We start from the raw sequence: 14258 nt of genomic DNA on the forward strand, positions 1-14258 counted from the left end.
GGAAATCCGACCCTGACTTTGGGACACTAGAAGCCAGATTCCCTGTGGCAGAGCCATCTTTTCATAGATTAAAAAAAAAATCTTTCCCAGTATGGTGAATAAACCACAGAACGTTTTCAATTGTTTTTCTAATTTAAACGTAAATGCTCAAGGTAGAAAAATAGAAAAGGTAACAGAAATACCTCAAAATACAAAGAACATTTACCTATAATGTTCACATCTAGAACTAAACACAATTAATAATAGGTTTAGCCAGATGGACTTTCTGGGAGCTGAATATTCTTTTTAATTTTTTTAAAAATTCATTTATTTTTGGCTGTGCTGGGTCTTCATTGCTGCACGGGCCTTTCCCTGGTCGCAGGGAGCTACTCTCTGAGTTGCAATGCGTGGGGTTCTCATTGTGGTGCCTTCCTTTGTTGCAGAGCACGGGCCCTAGGGCTTCGGTAGTTGCGGCCTGGGAGCCTGGGAGCACAGGCTTAGTAGTTGTGCAGCATGGGCTTAGTTGCTTTGCAGCATGTCAGATCTTCCTGGATCAGGGATCAAAATGTGTCTGCGTTGCTGGGCAGATTCTTTACCATTGAGCCACCAGGGAAGCCCAGCTGAACGTTATTGAGGAAAAAAAAAAAAAAACCCCACAATTTCCTATAGTCTAATGTATTATCTGTCCTTATTTTTCTATACATATAGTGATAATAGTTTGATTTTCACTTGATATTATATAGAGACTGTGTATTAACATTCATGTATGAATATATTACTTACTGGTTTATGTTTAGGCTTTGCATTTTGTGTGGATTAAAGGTTATTGTCAATGTTTTGAGAGAGAATTTTCAAGGAAATAAATTCTCAGTCAAAATTTTATCTGAAATCACCATCTTCCCTCTCAACTGTAATTTTTTTTAGCTGCTTAAGAGCAATAAAAAAGGAACGATCAGTTGGTATCAGTAGATTGATGAGGTGTGTGACATATCAGTCACTCAGTCGTGTCCAGCTCTTTGTGACCCCATGGACTGTAGCCAGCCAGGAATTCCTCTGTCCGGGGAATTCTCCAGGCAAGAATACTGGAGTGCGTTGCCATTTCCTTCTCTAAGGTATCTTTCTGACCCAGGTATTGAACCTGGGTCTCCTGCATTACAAGGAGATTCTTTACCGTCTGAGCCACCAGGGAAGCCCCTAATAGAGTAATAACTCATGTTAACTGCTATGTGGGACAGAGAATAAAGAGTGATGGTTCTTGATTTCAAGGAGTTTGTAATCTAGTTGGGGTAATGAGACCCTCTTGTGTTGCAGAATGAATGAAAATACAACAAGAGATACCAGTGGAACATACTCTAACACCTGGTTATAGATTCTTAAGTGCTATAGGAGCTCAAAGAAGAGAGGAATCGGAATTAGTCAAAATTTTCCAATAAGCTTCCTCAAAAAAGCAGAATTTAGAATCCAGGGATCGTATCTAACTTTCTCACTAATGTGTCTGTCCCCAGGGTCCAGGGAAAGGCCTGTAGTTCTTTTTTTTTTTTATATCAGTGCCTCTGCTTTGTGTATATGGAAATAGTGCTACTGGCCTGTGGACATTGTGCCATTGGACAATGCGCCATTGAAGATAATTTCCAGTAGAGCCAGGAGGCCATTCCCTCCTTTATGGGGTTTTCCTAACATCTTTCACTGGAGGGTAGTTAGGTTCTGGAATACTGTAAGGACACAGGTCAGAGTCAAGGTCATTGACTCTTGTTGCAGTTGAACTTTTAACCTGGGCTCCATAAGCATGGAAGAAGCCAAAATGCCATACATAATATATAAAATTTGCTCAGCAAAAGTGTATCGTGTCTGGAAATGAGGATGAAATTATGGGAAATATGAGAATATATATACATATGTTTCCTTGTAAGACCCATAATAGCAAAAGCAAAAAGTAGTAAAAGAACTTTTAGAGGTTGGGAAGATATATGGTTATGGATTTTTTTCATCTGTATTTTCTTTAAAAGTCTTAACACAAAATCCCATTCTGAATAAAGTGGGAAAACTAGAATGAAAATTACAAAGCAGACTTAGCCAGACATTCAAAATGCCTTACAGATTTTGAAGCTATATTCTGGTTTTAATTTTTCATGCTGTAAGACTGGTGCTGGCTTTAAGCCATGCATCCTCTCAAGCTGGAAGCCTCTTGCCAGACAGAACATCGCTGGCGGTTATTAGAGCTGCTGATTCCATCAATACATATGGGTCTCATGGACTCAATTCTCTTCCATGGGCCTGGAGCCTAGGTAAAGAACTAACATTAGATGCATTTAAAATTTTGTGACTTAGTAACCACATTACCTAGCTTTAAGAGCCATACAAAACACATAACCATGTTTATCTGAGATACAAAATCTAGCTACAGTTTCCTGTATTGTTCACAAAATACTGAAGTAGCTTAAACATTAGCCACCACATTAGGAGCCACAGTCTCCTGCTGGATTAAATGTTAATTGCAGTGACACAGAAAACAAGAACACATTGAAACTTCCTGAAATGTTAATAGAGCTATTGTTGCAGAAAGAACACTGCTTTGAGAGTTGGATTCTTAGGTGGCAGTGGCTCTGATTAGCTTTGTGTTCTTTGATGAGTGGTTTCTCATTTATGGCCTCACTTTCCTTATCTGTAAAATGGCTAGATTTTACTAGATGATCTAAGATCCTTTCTTACTCTGAATCTGTATGCTTCACGTGTAATAGTTCGATGTATTTTATGTACCAACATATGTATATGTGTGTGTGTGTGTTTATATATATGTGGTGTTGGAGAAGACTCTTGAGAGTCCCTTGGACTGCAAGGAGATCCAACCAGTCCATTCTGAAGGAGATCAGCCCTGGGTGTTCTTTGGAAGGAATGATGCTAAAGCTGAAACTCCAGTACTTTGGCCACCTCGTGCAAAGAGTTGACTCATTGGAAAAGACTCTGATGCTGGGAGGGATTGGGGCAGGAGGAGAAGGAGACCGCAGAGGATGAGATGGCTGGATGGCATCACTGACTCAATGGACATGAGTTTGAGTGAACTCCGGGAGTTGGTGATGGACAGGGAGGCCTGGCGTGCTGCGATTCATGGGGTCGCAAAGAATCAGACATGACTGAGCTACTGAACTGATCATATATGTATGATTCTGAAACTAGGTGTCTTAGTCTTGAAAAAAGAGTAGGTTTCTGGTTGAGAAAAAAATGCACAATATATATTTCATCAACATCTCCACTCCAAAATTGTGCTACTGAAAACTGATTGGATTTCTAGTATTTTGTTCCTGTGACTTAAAAAAAATTAATGGTTTCATGTTTTTCAAGTTGATTTTAGTGAATGCAACTGAGAGCATCATGTAACTATCTTGTCTGTTTTATAGCTTGTTAATTTGAAAAAAATCTGAGTGAATTTTGTGGGGAGATTGGTGTGAGCCATTTTAGATTTGAGATGCAGTGATGACTGAGAAATAGGAAATAGAGAGTTACATTTTACTTTTTATTTGGGTTAGGTGTTTGGAAATAGGACTTTCTCAGCGTCCAAAACCCTGTCACTGGGGAAAATAAAATGCTATTGCTAAACCAAGGTCCCTGTGCATTCGTATTACCTATAAGTGTGTGATTTTCATTTTGGCCTGAGTTAAATAATAGCCTGTGGATATCTGTTCAATAAAGTTGTGTCACATTTCTCTGACCAGGAGTTATGGCTAGACTAAATTTTCTTAACTAAAGGATCATGCTGTGTTTGGTATGTGCATATGTGTGAGGGAGAAAATCTAAATAAACACTTAACAGCAGACTTCAGCAGGTATCAATTGTCTCAGAATTACATCTATTGCTGGTCCTCCCAAACTTACACTCTAGCATTTATTTATTTTGGTTCTGCTGAGTTCTCTTCTTTGGATTTTACCTGACTAGACAAGCATGAAATGAGTTTCTCATTGCATTTCACTAATGTCAGGAATTCTTGCAGCTCAATATCACAGATTAGTAACAGTCCCCACTCTCGAGACCAGTAGTGGATGCTCCCTGCAAAGCCTGGGAACCCCTTGTTTCACCAGCTGCCCGAGCATGCTGCTAGTTCACAGCTGAGTCCTTCCCTAGGCATCACTCTTGGCCAGAGGGTGTGAGCTTGTCCCCGGTGCCATCTCCTCCCTGGGTTCTGTGTCCAAAAACCAGTCAACGTGAAGATACGACGGCTTGGCTCCCTCGCCTCAAGTTTGCACAGCTCTGAAGGATCATCCCAGCTCTCAGTTTCCTATGGGATTCACTGGAGCAGACTGGGGCTTTGATCACAGCTGCATCACAATTCAACTTTCCCCTCTACCCAGTCACATTCCTTTCTACCTCCTGGTGTTCTGCCCCCCAATAAGCCTTCTGCATGCTAATTCTAGCCTCAGCATCTGTTTTCCTGGAACTGATCAAAGACGCAGACCTTTTACCATTTCATGGCATGAATTTTCCATGTCCACACTGAATCTTAATAAAGTGAACTCTTCTGGAAATGTTAATATTCACTGTCTGGAATTTTAACACATTAAATTCAGTGTTTGTGGTTTTCAGTCCAGTGTCTAGTTGTTGTTTAGTCGCTAGGTTATGTCCAACTCTTTTGTGACCCCATGGACTGTAGTCCACCAGGCTCCTCTGATCATGGGATTTCCCAGGCAAGAATACTGGAGTGGGTTGCCATTCCCTTCTCCAGGGGATATTCCTGACCCAGGGATCAAACCCGAGCCTCCTGCATTGGCTAGTAGCTTTTTGGGGAAAAAATGTGATTTTATGATTCTGGAATAAAAATTACTCCTTTTGCTTATTGCAAGCATCCTTAAAACCTCATTTCCTCTCTTGAGGGAATATTGAAGCAGTCTTCAAAAATTGCAAGATACTGCTCAATGTGATAATCCCTGCTTCTTTTTGTAGTGTTGCTATATGATTTATCCACTAGTCTTTTTCATCTTCATTAGAAGAAAAAATTTAAATGCTTGATATTAGTGTCATAAGAAAAAAAATATAGCTGAGCCACACACATAACTGTTTTTTTTTTCTTAGACTAATGGTTTTTTCATGGTTTTGACTCAAATCACAACCATGAAAAACAATGAAAATTTTAAAGAGACAGCCTAACTCATGCTAATTATACCAGTCCATATGCCTATACCTTGTGTTTTGTGTGAAAAGACAATTTTTGGAAATATTTAGGAATTTATTTGGGGGGAGTCAGAATTGATCTAGAAACTTTTTCCCACCTTTTAACAAAGCCAAAAGAGATAATCAACTGAGATTCTTGATTTGTGCCTCTTAGACAAAATGTTGGGTTTTTAGTAGTAGTATCTCTTGCTAGTTTTAGAAATTAGCAAACAAAACAAAGTAGATTTTATATACAAGTGATGCCTAGAAATTTTGATTGATGTAGTTTTTTTTAATTGAGCTTTATGAGCTGTTTGTTTATTTTGGAGATTAATCTCTTTCCTTCTTTTAAAAAATTTAATTTAGTTATTTTTAATTGAAGGATAATTGCTTTATAGTATTGTGTTGGTTTCTATCAAACATCAATATGAATCAGCCATAGGTTTATCTATATCCCTTCCCTCCTGAATCTCCGTCCCACCTCCCTCCCCATTCCACCCTTCCAGATTGTTACAGAGCCCTAGTTTGAGTTCCCTGAGTCATACTGATTGATGTACATTAATAAACATGACATATAGAAGTTTTATTTCTCTGGTAAATAGCAGAATTCATAATTTTGTAGTATCTTTTATGAAACAAAATTATGACTCTTCAGTACTGAAATCAAGGTACATTTGAAAATTTATTTTAGGCTGAAGCTCTCCAAATTTTTGTGCGTGGAATGTAATACTTGACATTTTAAAATCTGGCTTATTCCAAGCCCAGCGTGTTCATAGCCCAATGCAGTGTGCATACTGGATGCTCTCCTTTATCAGATGCCAGCTGTCTGAGTGGATTGATATTGAGAGGATCATGGAGTTGTTCAAGCTGGGGCAAGGACACACTGAATCATTAGCATCTACTGTGAAGGCTATTTCCAGCTAGTGCCTGCCCTCTGCCAACATGGAACTAGCAGCAGAGAGGCATCATGGCTATAGACATGGCGAAACAGAGCCAGTGAGACACATGCTATTTATAGAGTTTAGAGAATAGTCTTGTTAAAAAAAAAAAAAAAAGTTACACAATCTGTCTGGAAGCTCATTCTCTTCCATCCTTGTCCTTCTACTTGAGTGTCAAGGTAAAGAAGATTCTGAGTAGACATTTCAAAAATGATTTCTGATTGGTCAAACCTTTTCTCTGGGGCTAATTCTGGATCTCCCAAATTTTACTTCTGTCTCTCAAAGCCAATGAAGAAAAAACAAACATAGAAACAAATTGCACTAATGCTGACATTTAAGGGACTAAAATGTCCTTTGAAAGATCTAAGCACTAATATAAGGTATAAATGGAGAATTGTGTAGTACCTGTCAGGCTTACAAAGTGTTATCAAGTCATTATTAACATTTGAAGTAGGAGTTGTGGTCTGTGTCTATTCTCTTGATGAAATCTGATGTTTCTAAATTGACTTGGTCATCCCTAGGTAAGGTTTTTGCTTTAGGAAAGGTTTGGGGCTCCCAATAGAAAGAGTGAGTGCTTGCAATCATTTAAATAAATTTGGGAAATTCTTGGTTACATTGGTGTCTTTACTGTAGAACTTCTTAGAGTCTTTTATATGAAAATGTTTTATGAGTCTTCAAGAAAGCAATGACATATGCAGCACTTTTCTAAGTTGTTTGATCATAAAATCTTTATTGTGTGTACACCATTCATTCATATGTATAAGAGGCATTTCTGGATCAGTTTCAGCAATGCTGACCTATAGTTTTGTTTTTGATTATATTTTTTTCAAGCTTTTCTAGCTTTGTAAACTGAATTTGGAAGCTTTAATTTTTTTTTTTCCTCCAATGCTTTGAAAGTCACTAAAATAATGCAAATAATTTGTACCTCTTTCAATTTCTTTTCTGGTAAGATGGGCCAGACAACAAAAGTCAGCTGCCAGGGCTGGCTTCTCCAACCTAATAGATCCCATATTTGAGGATCAATGAGAATTATTTATTAAGCAGCACGACTTTCTTTTCTTCCTTTTCTTTATTTTTTTAAAATTTATTTTGTTTATTTTTGGCTGTGCTGGGTCTTTGTTGCTGCACAGGGCTTTTCTCTAGTGGCAGAGATGGGGGTGCTACTCTCTAGTTGCGGTGCTCAGGTTTCTCTTGTTGCAGAGCAAAGGCTCTAGGGTATTCAGGCAGCGCAGGGACTTAGTTGCCCTGTGGCATGTGGAATCTTCCCAGACCAGGGATCGAGCCTGTGTCCCCTGCATTGGCAGGTGGATTCTTAACCACTGGTCCACCAGGGAAGTCCTCTTCCTTTTCTTTTTTGAAAACAACTATCTTTAGCAACATAGTTGTTTTTCATTACCTAACTGACAAACAAACAATTCAGAGGATGCAAGGAGATGACATATTTATGACAGTGTGAGTGCACTGGGCTTTTGGACACCACCCTTGCTCCTCATGGAAGGGTGCTGCCCTCTGGCCTCAGCTGTCCATGTGAAAGCAGGGCTCTGTTAGGCTGGAGAAGCCACCCCTGGGAGCTGACTGTTTGATACCATCTCCTGTATTGGGGGAGTGTAGGTGGGTTCTCAGCAGTTGGTTCTAAAAAAGTGCATTTCTATTTTATTTACACCACGTTACTTAGACCCATCTTCTGGGTTCCAGATTCATATTTTTTTGAATGCCACTGAGGTCTCTGCTTTTTAATACACTGTCTAGGTCTGTCATAGTTTTCCTTCCAAGGAGCAAGCATCTTTTAATTTCATGGCTGTAGTCACCATCTGCAGTGATTTTGGAGCCCAAGAAAATAAAATCTGTCACTGTTTCCATTGTTTCCCCTTCCATTTGCCATGAAGTGATGGGACTGGATGTTAATGATCTTTGTCTTTTGAATGTTGAGCTTTAAGCCAGCATTTTTACTCTCTTCTTTCACCTTCATCAACAATCTCTTTAGTTCCTCTTTACTTTCTACCAAAAGGATGGTGTCATCTGCATATCTGAGGTTATTGATATTTCTCCCAGCAACCTTGATTCCAGCTTGTGCTTCATTCAGCCTGGCATTTCGCATGTACTCTGTATATAAGTTAAATAAGCAGGGTGACAATATATAGGCTTGGCTTACTCCTTTCCCAATTTGAATGAATTTGTTGTTCCATGTCTGGTTCTAACTGTTGTTTCTTGACCTGCATATAGGTTTCACAGGAGGCAGGTAAGGTGGTCTGGTATTCCCATCTCTAAGAATTTTCCACGGTTTGTGGTGATCCACACAGTTCAAAGGCTTTAGTGTAGTATGAAGCAGAAGTAGATGTTTTTCTGGAACTCCCTTGCTTTTTCTATGATCCAACGGATGTTGGCAATCTAATCTTTGGTTCCTCTGCCTTTTTCTAAATCCAGTTGGAACATCTGGAATTTCATGGTTCACGTACTGTCGAAGCCTGGCTTGGAGAATTTTGAGCGTTACTTTGATAGCGCATGAGATGAATGCAATTGTGTGGTAGTTTGAACATTCTTTGGCATTGCCTTTCTTTGGGATTGGAATGAAAACTGACCTTTTCCAGTCCTGTGGCCACTGCTGAGTTTTCCAAATTTGCTGGCATAGTAAATACAGCACTTTAACAGCATCATTTTTTTAGGATTTGGAATAGCTCAGCTGGAATTCTGGGTTTCCCTGGTAGCTCCCTGGTAGGTAAAGAATCTGCCTGTAATGCACGATACCCCGGTTCAATTCTTGGGTCAGGAGGATCCCTTGAAGAAGGGATAGGCTACCCACTCAAGTATTCTTGGGCTTCCCTGGTGGCTTAGATGGTAAAGAATTGTCTGCAATGTGGGAGACCTGGGTTCGATCCCTGGATTGAAAAGATATCCTGGAGGAGGGCATGGCAACCAACTCTAGTATTCTTGCCTGGAGAATCTCCACAGAGAGAGGAGCTTAGCAGGCTACAGTCCATGGGGTTTCAAAGAATAGTCACATGACTAAGTGACTAAGCACATAGCATAGCTGGAATTCTATCATCTCCACTAGCTTTGTTTGTGGATGCTTCTCTAGGTCCACTTGACTTTGCACTCCAAGATATCTGGCTCTAAGTGAGTGATCACACCATCATGGTTATCTGGGTCATAATGATCTCTTTTGTATAGTTCTATGTATTCTTGTCACCTCTTCTTCATATCTTCTGTTTCTGTTAGGTTGATACTGTTCTTGTTCGTTACTGTGCCCATCTTTGCAAGAAATGTTCCCATCTTTGAAAGAAATGTTCCCTTGGTATCTCTGATTTTCTTGAGATCTCGAGTCTTTCTCATTCTATTGTTTTCCTCTCTTTCTTTGCACTGATCACTGAGGAAGGCTTTCTTATCTCTCCTTGCAATTCTTTGGAACTCTGCATTCAGATAGGTGTATCTTTCCTGTTCTCCTTTGTCTTTAACTTCTTTTCTCAGCTATTTGTAAGGCCTCCTCAGACAATCATTTTGCCTTTTTGCATTTCTTTTTCTTGGGGATGGTTTTGATCACCACCTCTTGTACAGTGTTAAAACCTCCATCCATAGTCCTTCAGGCACTCTATCAGATCTAATCCCTTGAATCTATTTGTCACTTGCACTGTATAATTGTAAGGGACTTGATTTCAGTCTTACCTAAATGGCCTAGTGGTTTTTTCTACTTCAGTTTAAGTCTGAATTTTGCAATAAGGTGTTCATGATCTGAGCCACAGTCAGCTCCTTGTTTTTGCTGATTGTATAGAGCTTCTCCATCTTTGGCTACAAAGAATATAATCAATCTGATTTTGGTATTGACCATCTGGCGATGTCCATGTGTAGAGTTGTCTCTTGTGTTGTTGGAAGGGGGTGTTTGCTATGATCAGTGTGTTCTCTTGGCAAAACTCTGTTAGCCTTTGCTCTGCTTCATTTTGTACTTCAAGGCCAAACTTGCCCATTACTCCAGGTATCTCTTGACTTCCTGCTTTGCATTCCAGTCCCCTATGATGAAAAGGACATGTATTTTTGGTGTTAGTTTTAGAAGGTCTTGTAGGTCTTCACAGAACTGTTCAGCTTCAGCTTCTTCGGCATTACTGGTTGGGGCATAGACTTGTATTACTGTGATATTGAATGGTTTGCCTTGGAAGTGAAAAGAGACCATTCTGTCGCTTTTGAGATTGCACCCAAGTACTGTATTTCAGATTCTTCTATTAACTATGATGGTTACTCCATTTCTTCTAAGGGATTCTTGCCCACAGTAGTGGATATAATGGTCATTTGTATTAAATTCACCCATTCCAGTCCATTTTAGTTCACTGCTTCCTAAAATGTCGATGTTCACTCTTGCCATTTCCTGTTTGACCACTTCCAATTTGCCTTGATTCACGGACCTAACATTCCAGGTTCCTATGCATCATTGTTCTTTACAGCATCAGACTTTACTTTCACTACCAGATACATCCACAACTGGGTGTTGTTTCTGTTTTGGAAACAGAAGGCCTGTCCTTTCTCTCTCTCCATCCACATCACCACCAAAGTGCCATGCACAGTGTAAACGTTTATAAAATGTGGTGAAATTGTGTCTGTACATCACTGTTATCATTTTCTTAGCACCATCGTGCATGCTTTATAGTGACACTGTGACAGTAAGAAACATGTATGTGGTTTTTATCCAATTCCTGGCATAGAGCTCCTAAAGCTCTTAGAATTTCCTGAGTAACTGTGGAGAGGGGAATACCTTTCTTATTCATAACTAGACTCTTTCAACTATACCTGAGTTTATGATACTGAAGTGATTCTTGGAGGATGGTTCCTTGTTGCTAGAGAAACCAACCATGTGATTAGAGGGTGGGAACTTTCAGCTCCACCCCCAGGTCACCAGGGAGGGGAGAGGGGCTGAACATTGAGTTGATCATTAATGACCAATGCTTTAACTGGTCATGCCTGTGTAATGAACTAATGAAAACTTTACAAAAATCCTGAACAATAGAGTTCAAAGAACTTCCAGGCTAGTGAAAACATCCTGTGCTGAGAGGATTGGGCACCCAAGGGAGGGACTGGAAACTCCATTCTGCCTGCTGTACTACGCCTTTGCACCTTTTCCACTTGGCTGCTCCTCGATTATAAGACTTATGATAAACCAGTCATAGTAAGTAAACAGCTTTCCTGGAATCTGAAAAAATGAGCAAACCTGAAGGTCCTGGGAACCCTCAATTTATTTAACCCTCCAGTTAATCAGGAGGACAGGAAGTCAAGGCTTGCGATTAGTGTCTGAAGCGGAATTAGTCCTGTGGGACCAAGCTCTCAGCCTGTGGGGTCTATACTAACTCTAGGTAGTGAGTGTCAGACCTGAATTGTAACACACAGTGTTGGAGAATTTGTTGGTGTGGGAAAAACTATCACATGTTTGGTGTCAAAGGTGTTCTGAGAATAGAAACAGATCATGGTACTAGTAATAGCTATCATTTACTTAGTGCCAGGTATTTTGCCAATGCTCATCATATACTGTTTCCAGTTCCAATGATCTTTTAAGATCATTTTCTTGGCACCATTTTACAGAGGAGAAAAACAAAGACTTAATTACTCAGCAAAGGATATATTTCTGATAAAGTGGATTTTCAGTTCTTTCAGACTCACAATCCCTGCCTCCCCTCCTCTTCTCACCTGTACTAGGCTACTGCTGCTGCTGCTGTTAAGTCGCTTCAGTTGTGTCTGACTGTGCGACCTCATAGACGGCAGCCCACCAGGCTCCTCTGTCCCTGGGATTCTCCAGGCAAGAACACTTCTCCAATGCATGAAACTGAAAAGTGAAAGTGAAGTCTCTCAGTCATGTCTGACTCTTAGCGACCCCATGGACTGCAGCCTACCCAGCTCCTCTGTCCATGGGATTTTCCAGGCAAAAGTACTGGAGTGGGGTGCCATTGCCTTCTCTGGTACTAGGCTACTACATGCCTCTATAACCATATAAAATCTACTGTGGCTGATTTATTCAATAAATATAACTGAGTGCCGCCTGAGATACCATTATTCTGCAGGCCTCTGTGAGCCAGAACATACAGAAGGAAAATAATAGTAATAGAAACAAATGCTTAATTGATCCTCACAAAATAGAAATATAAGGACAGCTCTGTAAGTTGTCCAAGGCCACATAGCTAATAAATGGCAGAGCCATCACTGAAACCCAGGACATCTGACTCCAAAACTGAACTGCCTTTTGTGAATATGCAATCATTTATATCAATATATTTCAGTCTAATTTGGAAACAAACACATATGATACAGCCAAAGAACTATTATTTCATAGTGCTCATACAAATTTGAAACAATCAGTTATAAACTTCAATTCAAGGGGTTCAAGATAGAAAAATATCTTCATGGATTTCACGTGCTATTTTCAGTAGTTACAGTATGATTCAGTTGCTAAAAAAGATCATTTCAGTTAGTTACTACATGGTTTAACTTGGTTGAACCCATTCTTGTTCATTGATTTTTAGTTATTTTCTGATTGAAATTCTCTAAAGAAAAGAAACTTCCATCATGACTATTCCTGCTTTTACTAATCTCAAAAAGACAAGGACCATGAAGATCACATATAAGCCTCTGAATAGAATATAATAGCTTTGGTGAAATGCAGTTGGCTCATTTAGACATAGTTCTCCCCAAAATAGCCTAGATGGACTGAATGGAATTTATTGCATTACTAATGTTCTAAAGGCAGATTTCCCAGTAGTTACTTACTCATAAAACTACTTTAACAAAAGGCTACTTGATAGCATAGAATAAACTGGAATGCATTTTTATAGCCAGAGATTTCCAAATCATAAATACATCCATCCCTGTAAGCAAACGTGTCAGAAATATCTGTGAGGCACCCTGCATTTTTATCACCTCTGTGATGGAATACAGCAATTTCATCATGACTACATTCTATCTCTACCTTTACCCTGGTGATGGACTCCTTAGCATATCATAAGCAATCCATTAGTGAGAGGAACTTTGGCATTCAGAAAGGAATGAAGAGAAAAATATCATATGGAAGTTGTTGAAACTGGTTATTTCTGAACAATATGTTATTTACAGCAAATTAAATCCAATAGTTAATTTCAGAACAGTGTCAGTATTGGCAGTTGAAAAGATGATTGCCTAGTAATTTAATTTATCTGCTGATGGTGCTCAAATTTATTTTTTTTCCCTAATAGAAATAAACATTCAACTGGGAATTGAGCTTGGAAAATTCCAGATTGCTGACATTTGGGATATGGTGTGAGACTCATAATTTTAAAGTAAGCCTTTTCTTTTCCTTTTTTAAAGGAAGCCTATGGAAGTAACTGCTTTAAAAATATCTCTTTAAAAATGTCAAAAGGTCGAATTAAAATATTATGCTGTCGATCATTGTCACTATTTTGTCTCTCTTTCTTGTTAGAATGGTAGATAGAAAAAACCAATCTTGATTTTACATTAATCTTAAAAGAATAATGTTATTTGCCTAAATGTTGCATGCGTTTTATTTAAAATTCAAGCAATTAAAAAATTCACAAAAAGGAAATCTTAAAAAATGAATTAGGAAAGAAACATATGACGTTAGCTAATATAAGAGTATGAAAAGTCTAATATATGAAATAAATATTGAGTAATATATACACTTTTGTTTTAGAAACAGTGCTTAAGAATCTGGTAAGTCAACAATCAAATCTTGCTATATAGTGTGACATGCATTGTTAAAAATAAAATTTGTAGATGCCCTTGAATTAAATGTTAGTTTCAGATTCTTCTAGCTATAATTTTTAAAAGGAAATATTGCTTTGTATTGATACAAGTTTCTTTGTATAAACTGTTATTAATTTATTGTTAATAAAAGTACCTATGAGCAAAATATCTTGTTAGTCACAAAGAAAACCAGACATAATGGCAGAGATGGGTAGGTACTCATCAAACTTAATTCCACTTTTTGAACACATAGCTAGGTTACATTTCCTGGGCTCCTTTGGCATTAGTACATACATGAGATGGAGTTTTAGCAGATGGAATGTAGGGAGACTGACCTACATTTACCTCTGGTTGGGTGGTTGGTTTATTCGCTAAGTTGTGCTCTCTTTAGGGAGAACCCAAAAGGTCTCCTGTGTATTTCTGTAAAGGGTCTTTTTCTGTTTTTGCCTCCCAAAAGATGTAGAAGATTTCTAAGCCTTAGGGGTAAGTGACTAT

The 14258-nt window shown here is 38.8% G+C and overlaps 1 long non-coding RNA gene across 1 annotated transcript in view; it reads left to right on the forward strand.

The window, feature by feature from the left end:
• The window catches only part of LOC133248145 (uncharacterized), a 58566-nt gene that overhangs the window by 2314 nt on the left and 41994 nt on the right, over positions 1 to 14258 (forward strand). Inside the window, exon 2 of the long non-coding RNA XR_009736625.1 lies at positions 13256 to 13339. This is a non-coding gene — a long non-coding RNA (uncharacterized LOC133248145). The remainder of the gene's footprint in view (positions 1 to 13255; positions 13340 to 14258) is intronic.

Source organism: Bos javanicus, chromosome 1, assembly GCF_032452875.1.
Source record: "Bos javanicus breed banteng chromosome 1, ARS-OSU_banteng_1.0, whole genome shotgun sequence".
NCBI classification, from domain to species: Eukaryota; Metazoa; Chordata; class Mammalia; order Artiodactyla; family Bovidae; genus Bos; species Bos javanicus.